Genomic DNA, 20009 nt, shown 5'->3' with positions numbered 1-20009 from the left:
CTTGAGTAGATGATGCTGATGATCTCCGACTTCCTGGCATGCTAGAATTATCATGTGAATCCTGATGTTCCGACGTTTCGGCCAATAATCTTGCAAAATCGAGACCAGAAGAAGATTAACTGGCTGTATGTGCCACGTGCTTGTACACGGCCGTTAGTAATAATTATTATCTAAAAGAAATAATGACTAAGAAAAAATATTTCTGAAAAAGTACACATTGTATCGATTTTACCTCATCTGCTTGTTTTAAATACTGCAACTGATGTGTGACTAAAATTACGGCCTCTCTTCTCAAAAATCCGCTGATGCATTGATCAAAAATGTCGACCAACGTGAGAATCTACTGCTGATAATGGATCATCCAATAAGTACAATTCTTCACGTCGATATACAGCTCTAGCTAAACTAACTCGAGCACGTTTCCACCTGATAAAGATGCACCGCGCTCACCAACGATAGTTTTGTCTCCAAAAGGTAGAAGTGCAAAATCTCGTTCCAAAGCACATTTGCGAACAACCTGAAAGAAAACAATAAGAAATATTAAGCCTATGTTTGACCAGAAGAGTTTCTCAGGTTGGAACTACCATTTGTTTACCTTTTGTACCGCTCGCGATCCATGGGTTGCCCAAACAGAATATTTTGTCTTACACTCCCAACAAACAGCCATGGTTCTTGAGCTGCATATGAAACAGTACCATTGACTGAAACTGATCCACTCTCCAAAGGCAATTCTCCCAATATAGCTTCAAGAAGACTACTTTTTCCGGATCCCACTTGACCAATTACAGCAATCAACATTCCAGGTTTGATAGACAAAGATATATCATTTAAAGTATTTTCAGTTTGATTTGGAGTCCATCTTGCCACAGCATTTTCCATTTCCAAAACATTTCCATTTAGTTTAGTATCACCGATAATTTTGACACCTTCTGAGGATCCTTTTTTGGAAATTTCGGAATATTTGGTACCGTTGCTAATATCATTATCAGTAGACTGATCGCTTTCTCCAGATTTGCTTGTAGATAATTTGAGAGAGACATCAATATCCGTTTGAGAAATCGGAGTGTTGGCAGACAGGGGCGTTTCATCATACATCATAAACTTTTCCAAACTGCAATAAAAATTAATTTAGAAGTTAAACATTGTTCTATATAAAAGTATACAGTAATAATTAAAACTAAAAATGACTTCAACAAAAATAAATTAATATTGCATGACTGCTATATACCAATTAAAAAGATATTTTATTTTAAAGATATTAATATTTTACCGTTTTATCGACACAGCAGCTTCAGCGACCTGTCCAATACCTTGTGGGAAAAACACCGTCATAGTTTGCTTCAAAATATTATAATAAGAAGTTAAGACAAAAGCCTTCTCAGCAGTGACAACCTGGTATAATAAAGCATAGGCTACCAGACTCACAAAAACACTCAGACGAGTGGAAAACATTATGAAAGAGAGTAGAGTACCACGGATGTAGGATGTTGCACGAATTTCTTTGATTTCTCGCCTGAAAAGATAAAAGGTAAAAGATACAAATGTATTTATAGAAACAATATGTATTTAAGTAAAAAAATAACCATTGAAAACATAATTTAGCATTGATTGATTAAATATTATATCCAGTACTATGATATGAAATAAATGCTTTGATTATTGATGCTTATTACTCAGTTTCTCGATTAAAATCAAAATTATACACGTCTTGTTGAAATCTGGTCTAGTAACAGATTTTCATAAAACCACACGCGAAAAATGCATTGATTGATTATTAATGCTTTGATTAAACCTCTATACTTTAACACGTTGAAGACCGCATGCCCACTGGTTGGTAACAAAGCAAATCTATTTCGGGACTACGGTAAGCATGCTATATATGTTACCTGGACCGATTGTACACGGATAATGGTTTTTATTTAAATTTTGTACGGCAGTCCAATGTGCTGATTATGAAATTTCGTAAATTTGATATAGCCTCATATTAAATTATATTTGTCTATTTTTAATTCATACAAAATTAACGATATTTAATTAGTGCGGTCCCCAACTGTGAAATACTATTTTCGATGCTATCTTCAACGTGTTAAAATCAAACTTCTATTCATAAATGTAAAAATCGAATTAGAAAGAAAACAGCATATACATGTAATTTGTCTCAACAGTTTTTTAAAATGATAAATATTCAAAAATTGTAAATATTACAATAAATGGCAATTCTACTTGGTATTTGCGCAAAATATATAAAATACTGTGAGTTATTGAGTAAACATCAACGTACATAGTCTTTAATTACTTATACCAAGAACCATGACATTTGTCCTTGAATTTATTACTACTATTCAACATACAGCATCTTCTGAATAAATTGATGAAATAACTTACTTTCTAGCCAGAGACACGAGATAGGCGAAAGGTTTCTCCCAAGCATACATTTTGATCACTTGGATTCCACATATGATTTCGTTCATTAATCTAACACGTTCATCAGTCCGTAACGCGGTTCGCATGCGGAGAGTCGATGTACGTTTGCCCAAGTAAGCTAAAAAATAAAAAAAAATAATAAAAAAAAATATAGAAATTCACAGAAAAATGTGAGAAGATCCAAATTAATTCGTTTCAGTTTAGCATTGAACTTTAAAGCTATGGCAGAAAATTGCCAACCTTCTCTGCAGGAGTGACACTGCTGTACGGGCTAGCATGCCGCCCAAGTATTTGTTACTTAAGGGGGTATTCTACTGTAGAATTTTGAAAAAATCGAAAAATTTTTTTTTCATATTTTCAAAGTTTAGTTATTCAAAAATATGTCATTAAAAGGATTTTTCAAAATTACTATTATTTCCTGAGTTATATCCGTTTTAGTGACGTGGCCTCGGTTCGGGTCCGACCGAGTCTCAAAACTTTGAACGCGTTTTTCTCGGAACTACTTTTTTCGCGCTGGCGGTAAGGATATCTCGAGTTCTAATGAACCAATTTACTTCAAATTTGGAGAGGATCTTCTCTATACATTGCTTTATCGCATGGACCTTTCCCAAAACTATAACTTTTCATTTAGTATATTTAAAAAAAATGGAATTGTTAAAAAAAAACATGAAAACAAAAATTTTTTTTTCAAACTGCCGCCATTCAAACAAAAAAAATGTGTAACTTATCCAAGGTTCATACGATAGCGGCATCTATAATAATTAAGAATCCATCTATTTTTTATGTTTCGGATCACCAGGAAGGTTGGAATCATGCACGCCAGGACACCCTCTTTTTTTTTTGAGCCCCCACTTTGACTGCTCATAACTTTGTGAATTCTAATTTTTTTTCTTTAATATTTTTTTTATGTAATTATAAAATATCAATAAACAAATGACAAAAAAATCGATAGTAAAAATATTATTTGTTTCTTTTATACAGCGCTTCAAAAACCGTGCAAAATTCATGCTTCTACAGTAGAATACCCCCTTAACATATTCCAAGATATTTTATTTTTTTGTTTATTATAAAAGTCAACACAATGTATATTGAGGATAACTATCCATAGCCCTTATATAAATTTAATTGCTGTTAATTTTTAATTAGTAGTATTTTCATGTATATTATAAGTTTTCTTCATTGTAAGGAATTATCAATGAAAATATATTTAGAAAATAAAAATTACACTTTTAAAGAACTAATGATTACAATAACAAATTGGAATTGACAACAATTTAACTCAGAATGATAAATATTGAAGCAAGAGTCAACACATTAGATGCCGCTTACAAGCAACCCTCGTAGTGAAAAGATTTAGTTAAATTAAAACATACCTTTAAAATTCTTGTGTTATTTATAAAGTATATTGAAATACTATTATTTCATATGTTAGGCAATACAAAATTATTAAATTTTGTATGTAAAAACTCACCCTGCAAGGGAACAAATCCTAACATCGTAGCAACACCGATTACGGCCGCAAATTGAACCTAAAACAACGAAGTTAATTATATTTTTAAATATATGAGCTATTTTATATGCAAAAGTAAAATAACATCTATAGAACATATGTAACAATATGCTGATTAATACATATGTAATATTTAATGATTAATTTTTTATTTAATTAATAATTTAATTTTAATTTTTTTATTTAATTAATATTTAAATAAAAAAATATTTTCAAACAATGTTGTGAGAAAACAGAGTTACGATGCTCATCTCGATATCGATTCTTAAAAATAGAAAACTATTTTAAATGCAATTTGTAAAAAATCAGAATGTGAATAACTATTATTAAAAGGAACCCTAAGATGTCCATCTCAATGTCCTACCAATAGCAATGCAATAATATTTTAATATATAAAACTGTCTCAATTCTTAATTGTAAAAATGATTTGAACTGCCTATGAATTTAAGCAATAAATTCTATTTCATGTGAGGATATTATATTCACCTCTCTGTACATCAAGTACGTAATAATTATAGTTTCTAACGGTCCAATCCACAAATAATGTAAGAAGATAATAGCGATATCAAATCTGCTAACATCATTGGACAACAAATTCACAACCTGTCCAGCAGTTGTGTCTCCAAGTGCGGTTCGACTTAACCGCAAAGCCTAATAATAAAGAAACAAGAACATTAAAAAAAAAACATGTACAAGTAAAATAATGTGGTAAAAAATATTGTGTAAGATTTCTGTAGGTCTGAAGTTTGTTATGATTAAATGATTTACTAAAATAAATATTAGCACTTAAGCACAAATTTGATGATTAAAATAAAATATACTGAATATAATACTTGAAAAATGCAAAATGTAACAATACATGCGCAATGAACGAAATTACATATTATACTTACATATAAAGTATTACATATTATACTTACATGCATTCATTAAGAGTAAGAGTAAATAAGTAATAGATAGTTCTCAGTTGAGTTACATATTTGCTTTATTTCTAATATCAAATCCGTTGATAGTTGAGTAAAATTTTACAGATTGACAAGATTTTGTTGTATACAATTAATAAAATAAATAAAACATTAAGAAAAATGTGATTGTAAGTACTGGCTAATCCAACAGAATCTTTAAGTATAACCGAATGATGATAAATATATATAGGACCCTAAGTATTTTTAAAATTTTTGTGTACCTTTGGACACCCGATCTAATACAGATATTAACTTACAAATGAGATCTTAACATATCCAAAATTAAATTACTTTAATAAAAAAAACTGCACTACTTCACAACCGAGTTGTTATATTGGTATCAACCAAAATCAATTGTACGTAAAAGATGTAAAAAATATACTGAATTACTACAAAATAGGATATGGAATAGAATTTAACTACCGTTCAAGTTTCTGTTCTATATCACATCAATGAGTTGGATGGAAAATTTTAACATTATTGCACGAGGCTGCTCCTGTAGAAAATATCAAACGACAAAATATAAAAACGAATTCAGCGATATCACGACCGGCATCATTAGTTTTTCAACCAATAATAATCGAAATTGAGCACGCAACCTACCAAATTAACTGAATATTAAGTTTAATATATTAGCCTTATTTAAAACTTATGTTGAATAAAAGATAAGTTGACCATACATCCCGGTTTGGCCGGGACAGTCCTGGATTTGCACCTTGTGTCCCGGGTTTTTGCTAAAAGTAACATTTGTACCAGATTTGCATATTTTGTCTCGGATTGTGCCGGTTTTTCAAAAATTTATAGATAAATTAACAAAACTTATGAAAACAAACAAACAAGGGCTTTTTTACTCAATTGAGAAGAAAGAATAGAATTATATATATAGTTATTTAGTATACAAGGCTCAAAAGCAAAAAAATATAAGGTATAATGTCGCAAATAAAATGATTTAATATATAATCAAAAAATGAAGTTATTTCTAGAAATCCGCAATAATGATTAAAAAGAAGTCATATAAAGAAGTTTTTTTATTGTAAACTTTAAATGGCATTTGTTATTCTAAAGAGCCCCCCCCCCTCACCACGTCCCGGATTTTTACATCTAAAAATTGCCGTCACGGTTTTGACTTAAAAAAATATGGTCACCTTAATGAAGGAGCCAAAGTGTTAGTCAAAATGATGAAGCAACTACTCAAAGATCAAATTTTGGATTGGCCAGAACAACAAATCATCAATTGATTATTGATTTTTTTCCCATAATATTTGTGTTAAGTCATAGTCTAATAAGTATACAAACTGATTGTGAGTGAAAATAAACATCTCGCCTTTCTGTAAATGAGTGAACAGCAAGAAACTCTCAGTTTCATCCCGATGTGTGTTAAACCTAGACCATATCGATGGGCAGTCAATACGGATATTGCACTGCACATAATAACACCGCCGGCATACAAAAAAGCTTCTTGTTTCTCAATGAGAACATTATCAGGTGCGAAGTACATGATCATACCTCGCAGAAACTGTGGCTGTGATATTCTGCAAAAAGCAAATGGAAAAGTACAATACAGATGGTAAGAAGATGGCAGATCTGGTGATCTAAAGAAATTGACACAGATGATCCAATAGAAATGATGTTGGTTTTATTTGAGTTGAACTATCCAACCGTTGGACAAATATACACAACAAACTCTAGAGTATAAATTATTGTTTAAAAATTCCGAGAACAAGAAATTGGACGGTAATAAACGCGTTCTCCAAGTATAAGGATGTTAACAAAGTAGTTAAATCGCAATTCTCGTATACAGCCAGACAGAATAAACCTTAATATAATCGATGACCAAATAAAATTCATTTTAGACCTAAAATAATTTAACCTTCATTATGCAGTATCAAAAATGCATCAATTTGTATGTCTTTAAATACGTCCACTGTCCATTAAGCAATGGGCAATGTTATTCTCGTGACTTGGCAGTGAATGCAAATACAAAACAAGTAGTTTTATAAAACCAAAATCATTTCCACGGATGTCACTGCAAAAATTATAAACAAATCCATGACCAAAATTATAAAGAGCAAATCTAAACATCAACATAGGCTAAATATGATATGATCACAAATCATCAATGAATTACAGGAAGCGGATGGTGACTGCAGAATCTAAACAATGCTATGATGGTGTGCTGTAGTTTCAGATGTGTCATCTGTAAACGTGTTAAATTTAAAGACCTTTCTATAAATTAGCGAACAGGAGGAGACGCGCATTTTCATGCCTATATGCATGATCGCCATCATATAGGGATGAGCAATAACTACGTTGGCAGCACTGCACAGAACAACACCACCAGCATAGAGATAAGCTTCCGTTTCTGTCGTCTTTGTATTTCCTGGTGTATAATAGGAAATCAGTCCGCCGATAAAAGCTGGCTGTGTCACTCTGGAAACAATTTAGGGTTAGCCGCAAGCAATGGTAAAAATATTAGTTTTGGTGCTAATATTTACAATAATCTTTGCACCCTTCGGATAATTTATAAAACTAGTGGTACATGGCATCGTGAAAAAAAATTCCACTTTCTTTGAAAATCTTCACTCTGTAAAAATCGATCTTTGAGATTTAGAAAAAAAAACCTTTTTCAAAAATTTGATTGTTTTTGGAAATTATCAAGTAACTGGCGACCCGTGTGAACCACATGTCTCAAATTCACCAGTTAAAGATTTATAAGACAATATGCTTTAGAAACAATATATTTTAATATTTTACAACGCGCTTTAAACAACGGGCATTTAAAATCAAACCGAGATAATAAATATATATGACATATTTCAATGTTAATTGAAGATTATTTTTATATAAGGTAAGTACCTGCATAATTTCTAAAATTGAAATAAAGATATCATAAACGTTAGTTTTAAAAGATCTGGTTCAGAATTTCGTCTCTGTACAAGAAATTAACATTTCCCAAATTCAAAAGTATTTTTTATCAATATGCGCAATCATCGAGGTATAGTTACTAAAAAAATGAAATATTATACTGAAGGGTGCATTGTTATTTAAACAAACCACACTTGATACCAGTAAATTTTTTGAAAGTTTTAAATCTCAGCAGGATATAAGACAGCCAAGATTAGTTAAAATGCTAAATTTGTTAGATATATTAACAGCATTATTGATTAATCAGCATTTAACAAAACTAATTCTTTTAAGGTATGAAATACTAAATAGGCAATTATTGTTAAACATCTCCACGTCTTGAAACGTATGGTAAATAAATTGCCAATTTAGTATTAAATTGTTAACATTTACATTAGTTAACTAAATTTGAAAATTAAAGTGACTACTATATAAAACAGACGTACACAATACATTGAAAATAATTATAATTTACATACATAATTACTAAAATAATATTTATTAATAATTAAAGAAAAAATAATTGATTCCGTTATATACCTACTAATAGCAATTAGATATGCTAATGTAACCTTCATACATTTTATCAATAACCAAAATTACAACACATGGCAAGTAAAAACTTGTCGAAATACCGTATAAAACTTCTACCTGTAAAAACATATTCGGTAACATGTAATTTAAAAGATGATCCGTGAATTTTTTTTATTGGAACGATGAGATAAAACTATGAACACTCAAGGGATTCTGAACACGTGGTTTCCAAAATCATGCAAACAAAGTATGATAAACCAAAAAATATTAAAAATATTCATCTATGTGCGTTTTTAATATTTGTAGCTAATATGTTCTTTATCTACAATAAATTATTTAAAATAAGGGAGCTAACAAACAAAAAAAAAATGAAATATTGACACATCTAGACTACAAGGGTTTTCATTAAATATTTACACAGTACTGTTCTCGGAATAACCTGCATGATTGCTGAAGTATCGAACCAGCATTCCTAAATACATCGGCTGATGTAGCCTATATAAAGAAATATTGATAATAAATTAGAATAATTATTGATTAATACCGTTATAAAAATTTTATTTTATTATTCTGCAGTAAAATCAAGATAGTGGAATAGCTAACCCAAGGTAAATTAATTTTATGACATCATTGCTCGCTTTTTTCCTTAAAACCCCATTCTTGGGTGTTACACCCCAAAAATATCGATTTATTCTCGAATGTTTATATCCATCAAATTTTTATATCCATGATTATATATGTATAAATGGACGATGTTTGGAGCATACTTTTAAAATAAATATAACGCCATATTAAGTATAAAACCTTGGTCAATTAACCATTATAACAATTAACCAACTTTGAATTTAAAAGTTGGTAACTAGTATTCCGGTGGCTGTTAATGTAATCTCAATTTCAACCAGCATGTTGCTATAATAAAATTAAAAAAAAAAAGATTGCCTATTACTGCTAGTTTTTGCGTGCAATTTTTCTGAATACATCCGCTATACTTCAAAATTGTTTAGTCACCATAAATTGTAAAGCATGTACATGACCTTTAAATAATTATTGAGAACAAACTTCGTACTGTATTGAGCAAATAATTATTTTTCTAATATTGCGTAATTTCCAAAGACAATTATAATCTATTGTTTTACTTAAATAGAGTGCAAGATCTAACCTTAAGAAAAATTCCATGAAAAAAAGCAATAAACCATAACCAGCAATGTGCCATCCATACACACGCATAATAGCCCGAGTGAGACTGGGCATTTTGCGTTTTCCATTTGATTTTTCATTTTTTTCCAAATTATCCACTCCTACTAAAGATTTTATTCCACACCGCTGTAACTCTTTTTCCCATGCTAACGTTAATTTTTCTCCTATATTACCTGGAATATAAAAAGTTTAATAAGTTTTATTCATTTCAACTGAGCTCAATAAAAACTTACTTGATTTATGTTCTTTAAGTGGCCTCGTTAAATCAGAGACTTCTAAATCCCTTTTGTATCCTCTAAAAAATATAGGAAGAATCCAACTGAAAAAAAAACAGATCGTTAATATAATTTAGAAAATACTACTAGAAAAAAATCAGTAATGTAACGAGGTAACTATGTATGCTAAAGAACATTTTTGATCAATTTGTTTGAATCTTGATAGCTTGGAATCAATTATTAGAATACTCAATGTATCATCAAAGTGGCTTATTAGTAATATTCTGAAAAATCATTTGCTAAATTAAAAAATAAAGTAATAAATTCAAAGCTCTTTGTGAAGTAATTTAACAAAAATTATTTAGAATTTTCAATCTGCTTAATTAAAAAAATCCAATTAATTAAAAATATTGCCTTATCTAAAAACGGCAAATGAACAGACTTTTTGTAGAGAAAACAATAAGAATAAAATTAGTGAACTCTCTCAATCACAAATAGTAGAGATAACCCTATATTGTGGACTTTAACAAAATGATCTACTAGCAGTAAAATTGGAAAAAATGCTGTTAAGTCATTTATAATTTTTAGATAAAAAATTGTTTTTACTATATGCACATATTGGAAATGAGGTCACATATATATAGTAATTATTTTTTGGTTGGACTGTAATACAATGAGCAAGACATAAGAACAAATCAGACAAGAAATTGTAGATAAATCATGAATACATAATTTAGCTTTATAAAAATCATTTTATCAAAAAAATTATATTAAAAGTAATTAGATAAACAGTTATCATAATAATTCTTTGAATTACTATTCATATCGTAAAAATAAATTGATGGTAGTTTAATACGTAATCGATTTGGTAATTATTAAAATTATCAGTAATAGGTTGATCAATAGGTAGTAATATATATCATAAATATACTATGAACTAAGCCGTATTTAAAAAAAAAAGTCGAACTAGGTTTTTTTTCTAATTAGAGAAATTTTTGTCCCAAATTTAGAGGTGATCTGCTTAAAGATGATCATTTTTACTTATTGAAGTAAATATAAAATATTACCTTATGTTTTAATTTATAGAAAATTGGCGCAATCAAGCAATCTACATATGACATGTGTCATATGTAGATGAGATTTGTATTACAAAAAAAGTTTCAGAGACTCAAGGATTCGGGAAACTTTCACAAAAAACTATATACGTGGATGATATAAGTATGCGCATAACTTTTTGCTCATATTTAATAATTACATAATTGGTCAGGTCAATGTATAAGATTTGGTATAGGCTGCTTTCTATTAAATATTCTTGACTTTCGGAATATTAAGTATTTATTGATTTATAAAATCTATCAAAGTAGTATCAAATACTACTGGAGTAGTATCAAATAATATTGGAGTAGTATCAAATAATATTGGACTACTCCAATAAAATCTCTAATTCCATTTTTTATCGTTGTTTGGAAAGCCATCAGAACTAAGCTGTTGATACTTGAATTATAGAAGACTACCAGACGATTGGACTACATCAATTTGATGATGTTATAATTACTCTAATAGTGATTATATATATTTAATGCAAAAATACTGGGGAAGGGCTATTTACACTTGGAAACATATTGCCATCTATGAATAAATAGAAGCATATATGGTAAAGTGGATGTCATCAAAAATACCAGTACTAGACATTCTAAAATTTACGATGATCCTAATGCAACAATAGCTCATCTGCTTGATAATCCGCCTATAAGAAGACTACACAAAAAACTGCCTATAGACTTAATGTAAAAAATGGTATTTCATAGTCAATTGTAAAAAAAAATGTTTTCTATAGTCAATTGTTTATTGGAGCAATTACTACAATTTGTTTTCTTTTTTTTTTTAAATATTTTATTTATTTAGTTTTCTTTATTTGTAATTCATTTTTATTTATTTATTTATTATTATTGTTTATTTCTTTCTGTGATTAAATTTTTTTTTATTATTATGTGTAATTTAGACATAACTCATAGGGTCAATAAATAACTCTGTTAAATAAAATAGTGACTAAAAAAATATATGGAAAAGTCGATAATAGGTTCAACATTCTCCCTGTAATATTATCTAATCAGAGATTTTGTGACAAAATTAGATTCACAGTCAATACAAACAAGCATTGAGCCTTGAAATAGAACATTAACCAAGAATTGAACATGCGACATATTTATTAAAATAATTGATAGCACATGGGAATGCTACGTCCGAATTAAAAAGATAGTACAATTTGATAAACTGGTAGAATATTTTGCAACAGCAAATATGTTGCATCATGACCGGCAATGGGCTGAGATGACAAAGTCTATCAATATTAATTGTATTGTCCGGTAAACAATTGTATCAAGTGGCATTCGTATTATGTGGTATTAGACGAATCGATATTTTAAAACGTATCAGTCAAGAAATATAGGGCAAGGTTGTGTCAACGTCATTGGCATGCACATTCGTTCCAAACTATTAATATTTGATGTAATATTGTAACTAATGAGAGGACAATAATCGAAACAAATTAAATAAAATTAATTTCAACTATTAAGGTAATTTTATTTAATGGTCATAACTCATAAGAGATCGTAATCATATGCATGCACATTTAGTAACGTTAATGAAAATTATCGTTCATCATGAAAACTTTATTAACTTCCTTTAGGATAAGTTACTGTAATCGCGAAGAAACGAAAATGAAAATTTTTGCGTATTTTTACATTTCATAGTTTTTTGAACATTTTGTCGTACTTTACAAAGAAAGTGATGTATACGTGTGTGTGTAGTATATGTATGTATGCATGTTTGGATATAACTTTTCGTCCATGATTTCGAGAGCACGGATCAACCGATTTGAATGATTCAAAAGCTTTTGATTGCTATTTGCGAGGAGACTGATCAGTTTTTGGCCAAGGTAGGTCCAGCCGTTTCGAAGATACAGTGCAAAGAGTGCCAAAAATGGTAGTTCAGGATCATCTAGATTGTCAAATAATAAAGAAGAAAAAATATGTAACGTACAGAATCTGCAATATGGATATGGGTCATAATATTTTCACTACCGATGGATATTATAACGGTATGCAAATATGATAGTTATATCTGTTTTGAGAAAAAATAAATATTTATAGATTATGCATGCATTATCTAATATTCTTTCCTATTTAATACCATACAGTTACTGATATTGTCGTTTATATTAATTATTGAATATTTGTACTGACAATCAGCTTGAAAAGAGCACCGTCATTGTTGTCTTCACACTTCATTTATTATTTATGTGCAAGTGCATTTATTCCTTCATATGATAATTGTATAAAACTGTCTGGGAATAAAATACGCATAAAATCAATAAGTATATGTATAATTTCAAGAAGTTTAGTTGTGGCCCAATAAAATCATAGCTCAAAAAAATGAAATCCTAAAACGGTCAATTTTTTATTAGTAACTGAATGCGAGCTCAATCATTGATCTATGAACAATTCATAAAAAGACTGGAAAAAACAAGTTCCTAATTTTCCAGTCATGACTATGATTCAACTCTTCTTCTTTTGATTGAAAATGGCTGATGTCAATAATAAGAAAAAAACTTAATTTTAGCTATTTAAATTTCTAAATTTAGAGAAATATTTAATATTGATAAGTCCTTCAAAAAATCATATTATTCTTGGCTTGGAATACCAAATCGGAACATCATATTTAGCTTGGAATACCAAATAAATATTAAATACTCAAGAATTAATGCTATAGATTTGAATAAAATTTTGCATGAATTGATCGAATTATTCGAGAAATCAAATTATTATTTAAGAATTCATTCCATAAATGAAGATGTTTCGTTTTGTTTAAATTTCCAACAACAATGAGATGTTCTTGAAGCGGCCGTTGACCTGATGGATTGTCGTAACTTAATAATTACGATTCGCACATCCAACAAGAAAAGGTAATGCCAAAGGTCTAAAAAACGGTAAATTGTTAGAAAAAAATCTCACATTCAGAAAAAAAATTTATAATATTAAAACTAAATTTACACATAATTTAGAACATTAATAAAAGGTAATCCGCTGGGTTTTCCATTTAAAATTCAATGTCATTTATCAAATTAATTACTCAATCCCTTTCTCAATCAAACACAGATTGTAACTTATAAGAAAAAAAAGAAAAGAAAATGAATTTTAGAATCTTGATATCTCTAACTAAGAATCGATTCAAAAGAATGATTGAAATCCCTAAAGGTTTCCATGAGAGACCTTCAAACTCACCTGATGATCATTGCTAATTTAAATTAATTTTCATATTAAAATTGATACAATTATGTTAAACGTATGATTAGTAAATCTTTGCATTATACAAAACTTGTAAATGGTTTCTTGTAATAGATAAACCATCACACCTACGATCGTCATTTCATGTCAAAACATGAAAAAAATAGCAATATTACGACTGAACTAGTTGTAAAGATAACGGGTATGATAATAAACACAATTTAATTGCTCTGAATTGTTTAGTTAAATTTGTAATTGAATTAAATCGATTAAAAAAGGGATCATACTCTTTTAAACTAAGAAGAGAAAACAAATTCATCCGGATAGTAATATTTTATATATTAACTCCTTTCCACTCGTGAACTTCGAGATTTATATGTACTTTGCCGCCGGTGTGGCGGCATCCGAGTGAAAAGGGTTATTACTTTTACTTTATGTATTAGAATAAAGATGATCCTGTGGCAAATTAATAGGAATTCTCGTGGAAATATTTCAGAAAATTAAACTGCTCATATAAAATATTTACTGGGATAAATATTTATTTTTATAGGCTTGGATATAATGTTTTATATCATTAATTTATAAATTTATATAAGATAATATGATATAATGGAATAATAATATCCACCATCGAAAACTGTTGATTTTTTTTCACCAAGATAGTAACATCTACACAGGAATTTTTTGAGGAAACGAGACGTTAAAAGATGTAATAATTGATATAAGTATTAAAAATATTATACGAACAACTTTTCCTGTCCTCAACTAACTATTTAGAACTTTTAGTTACAATTAGGTTATCTAATTAGCTAATTAATGTTTTTAAAAACTTATTATCTATAGTTGATAAGCATTTTTAAAACAATAGAAGTGACGAAGCAAATTCAGAGAATACACTATTATACAAATCAAATACCAGAAAATCATTTTCAAATACAAAATTAGATAATTCTAGCTCGGAAATGAAATAAATGCACTAAAGGGCACGTGGTATTATTTAATATTAATTTACAAATAATATCGTCCAGCGACATCGAAGCCTTTTTATGGAAATTGCTAAAGCATTTATCCCAAACAGTCAGCCCTTTTAGATGAATTCTAATAATAAAATCATCATCATCAAATCATCAATGGATTAACCATTGGGTTACCATCTAAAAATACGAAGTAAGGAGAAGCAAATTTTCTACATCTGATCTGATCTGATAGTATCGTCTAAACTACAAATCCGTATCTGGTCACTGCACTATATAAGGCTATCAGTACCTGATACCAATGATCAATTTAATTTATTAATAGCTTTTTACGTGAAAAATATTTTCTCGAGTGAAAAATTAAAATTTTAAGTGTGTGTATAGTAATGTGATATTTCAAACAGGTAATTTCTTCGTGGAACACATCCCCATCCAAATATTATATGGCATATAATATGATATGGCAACTGTCCCTTGGACACCTCATTAGAATTAGTAAAGATATCGTATAACATAACGATGGTGAGACATAGAGGAACTTGAACTGGCCCATTATATAAAATTGGTAAACTAATTATGAAAAAAGCTCGTCAAAGAAGGAATGATGACTTCCATATTATAATATATCGACAAAATAAAAATTGAAAGATTTGAAAATATATTTATAATATTTAAAAATATAAGGAATAAAAATACATGTTGCTGTAATACTGCTGGAAAAATTACCTCGCTCATTATAACTTTGAATTAGAAAGTTAAAAATAAATTTGTATTTGTTTATGATTATGACTTCCTTTAAATGTATAAAAACTCGTGAAATGTTTAAATACAAATTTTCAATAAATAAATTGCTAACATTCCAAGAACTGCCAACAATTTGCTGATGCTCCCATAATGGAATAGGCGCAGATATTGAGAAAAAAATTAAATATTAAATATTGTCGCTAATATTAAAATTGTTACTGTTTTGTTTAACATTTAGTAAACAGATTCTTATAGTACGTAAATAACGGTAACTCTTCGGCTTCGATATTACGACAAGGTTAAATAACATAACGATAGAAAAAATTAACATAAAAATTATTTCAGGTTTAAAATTCGCAGCTTGATAATTATAAGGTAATTATAGAAGACATGGCATTTCTAAAAAAAACTATTAGTACTTGATTTCTGAAGAATATGACATACATGACATCATGAATACAACAGAATTGAATAAATGTGATTAAAATGTTTTGGAAAGTTTTTATTTCTATAATATTTAAAATTGGAGACTTACCAAAACAGCAGTGCGGATAATGGATTTGCTCCTTCCCTGAGGTTTTTCCTCATTTCAGTTTTCCGTGGCCCGTCCATCTTAAAAAAAAAAAAAAAAGATTAATCTCTGCATTAATTGAATGACAGTTCAGGTTCAAGTAATTTTTTATTGTAATATAAAAAACATCGAAAAATTTAAAACTTACTTTCTATTTCAAGGCGGAAAAGTACCTATATGTATTGAAAAAATTTCAAGACAAATTTAAATAAGCAGACTAATTAAGAGGAAAGTAAAATTAAGATTAAGAGACTAAAGAGAATCACAGCCTTCTAGACCCTCCCCCCACAAAATAATGCTTAACGACAAAATACAAGAGGCAAAAAAAGCGGAGAAGACTACTATGTATTACATAGTAGTCTCCTAGTAATTTTGGAAATAAAATGATTCAATTCATAGCCTAAAGCTATGTTTCAGAAATTGAATTGAATCATTTTATTTTCAAAATTACTGTAATAATTTCCTAAAATAAAGTAAAAAATTAAATAATCGTTACGCTATTTTTTAAGATTAAAATTATTTAAATCAGCGACTTTTATCCTCATACGATTACTTTGTGTACGATTTCCCCGCTCTTATCTATAATCGCATAATCTATTAATAAAGTTATCTAAAGATGACTAGCAAAAACATGAACGTGTAGTTCAAGAGCTTAGATTTAATTTAACAAAATAAATAAAATTGTAATCGAAATCCACAAAGCGCAAATCATTTTATATGTATACAGAGACAACAGTGACAATATTTGTTAATGTAATTTTAGTATATTTACTATAAGCAAATATTGAAACGTTCATTTTATATCATTTATTTGATTTGATAGAATTTCATTGAGATCTCTTATCAGTTCTAATCAAATCGAAAACCTGATCATTGTATACTATTTGAAACTTTAATCGTGAAATTAAAGTTAGTTCAACTCTAACACATTTTCATTGAATAGTGGCGAAAACGATGAAAGGCATTTATGTATTAACAGGTAGAAATATTTTGCAGGTAAGAATATTTTTGCGACTTAAATACAAAAAAAGATTAATCATTTTTCCAAACCATAATGCAGACTTTGAAAGGAATTCTTTAGAGATTTACGGATTTCAAATATAAATAAATATAGATGAAAATACAAGTAGCCATGAAGAAGAGTTCAAGGAAGAATTCTGGTTCTCACGATGACATAACATTCTTAAAAAAAAAACGCTAATTATAAAAATAGCATGTTCGTTAACAGCATTGAAAATGAAAAAACTTCAAAAACAAATAATTGTTATATAAGTTAGAATATGACTTAGTTTGTTTACCAACTATTCGTTACATAATAAATTTGAATTTGAACTAGCACATGTACTACATTTATGAAAAGAAGCAATTTTGCGTTAGATGACATAATATTCTTTATCTTTTGCAAAAATATTAATAATACAATACACTCAAAAAATATATTTATAACAATTGGTTTAAAAAAAAATATTTTAATTTTGTCTATGTCATGTACTACATTTTACTTCAAGAAGTGATATTGCATTATTCCATTCATTTATATTTTGCAAAATTACTAGTTCGAGTATCGATTCAATTAAAAAATTTAACAATTTGATTTTTAAAAATTATTTGAATTTGAATTATGTTTTACCTTATACATAATATAATTCCATTTGTTTGCCATTTGAAAAAAATGGCAATTTTAAAATTAATTCAATTAAAAATATTCATAATAATTTAAATTAGAACTAATAATAAAGGTATTAAATTTCATGAAAAGAAGTGGTTTTGCGTTGTAGATGATGTAATTCAAATTGTTTGTCTTTTGCAAAAATTTTACTCAATTGAAAGATTTTTGATTTTAAAAAACAATTTGAAATTAAATTTTGTCATATACTAAACTTTATTGTAAGCGTTATAGATGGTAAAGTAATTGATATGTTTATCTTGTAAAAATAAACATTTGAAAACCTATTCAATTGAAAAATATTTGTAACAATTTGGTTTTAAATCTCGTGAGGTTTTTTGGGGGAGGGTTTTGACATCACAAAATATCACATGGGGAAGGAAGGGTTATAAAATGATATCACGCGTATTTATTTTTTATCTGATTTTTTTTAAAACCGAAACATTAAAAAAATCACAAATTTTTATTTACGAGAAAAATTACAATTTTTTCTCGTAAATAAAAAAACACGTGATTTTGGTTGGGAAGGGGGATAATTTTGAATATCACCACGTATTACCAAGGTATTATGGCAAAAACCCATAAAAAATCAATCAAAAAACCAAACAATTTGGTAAAAAAAATAGTTTTAATTCGAACTATGCCAAGTACTACGTTTTATTGAAAGTAGTAGATTTGCGTTATAAATTATGGTATAAATACATTTGTCATTTCGAAAAATATGAATTTGAAAATTTTAACAGTTTCAGTTCAGTTTTCCCAACGAAGTAACATCATGCATTTTATTATTGTCCCTTCTTGTTACAATCGCAACTGCCAAAAGAAAATTTCCATAGTTGAAATATTACCTAAAAACTTCAAGATAGAAACGACTACCAGACCAGTCATAGTATTCCTGGTGGCAGAAACAGAAAGAGTTTTTCGAAACAAAAGTAAGGACAGAGAATATATATTTGGAATTATTTGTAAAAAAATACAGAGAATTAGGGAAAATTATATAGATAATGATAAATAAATATCCTTTTAATTTTATACATTTTGCGAAAAAAATTGACACTTCTTAAGGGGGCCTCCCAATAAATTTTGATACGGAGCCTGGTCAAGGCACGCAACGCCCCTGGTCATGTAATAAATTTTATGAAAAGTAGTGGATTTTAAGATGTAGATTATGATAAAATTTCATTTGTTTGTCCTTTGTAAAGATTAATTTTGAAATATACTTTAATAATTGATTAATTGATTCATCGCAAATTGATTTTAAAAAATGTTAGCAGTCAGTCAATCGTGTCAAAATTAGAAATTGGCATTAGTTAAACAATGCATTGCAATTACATCAATGTATGGTAATTAATTGATTATTACATATTATTCAAGATAAGGTACTTTTAATCCGAGTTGGTGTTTACTAAAGATGTCTTTCCTGAGATTGTATAGAATTTTATAAATGAATACTTAATAATTTTATACAACGTGGTTTCGTATTTTATCAATGACCTAATAGTTGGCATATTTAAATAGTTACACTTTTGATCCAGGTGTCCGATAAATAAAATCACATAGTTCAATGCATGAGAAAATTCAAGTTCATACAAGTATTCGTCCTAGGTTAGGTTCTGTATACACAAAGCCGGTGTATATAATAAAAACACAAACCACTCACGATACGAATCTACAAATTATCCATATTGCGCAACAAATTCAACAAAATAATCATCAAATCATTCCCATACACAACAATTAGTATCATTCATCCTCTTCCGTCGTAATTACTTCCTAGTACAATTATCGTGACAAGTTTTATGTAACTCGTCCTTGGCATCGAAATAATAACTATTAACAAATTAAATGATTCTGAATTTACCTTCAACGAAGAATTTGGTGGGTATATTTCTTAATCAAACTCGATGAACGGAATTAATGCACATGTCAACGTATAACAATGAATTTTAACTACACAACCTCATTCTCATCGGTTCACTCACAAACTGTAACTGACAGCTGAGCCGAGCGGCCGACTCA

At 28.7% G+C, this 20009-nt stretch overlaps 1 pseudogene; it reads right to left on the bottom strand.

Moving 5' to 3' along the window:
• LOC113370048 overlaps positions 1-20009 on the bottom strand; it is a 61272-nt pseudogene extending 41263 nt beyond the window's left edge.

The sequence above is a fragment of the Ctenocephalides felis genome, unplaced genomic scaffold (genome assembly GCF_003426905.1).
Source record: "Ctenocephalides felis isolate EL2017-DRISC unplaced genomic scaffold, ASM342690v1 CF-g0.4_SCAFFOLD_01492, whole genome shotgun sequence".
Classification (NCBI taxonomy): Eukaryota; Metazoa; Arthropoda; class Insecta; order Siphonaptera; family Pulicidae; genus Ctenocephalides; species Ctenocephalides felis.
This window is presented reverse-complemented; position numbering and strand designations above follow the sequence as displayed.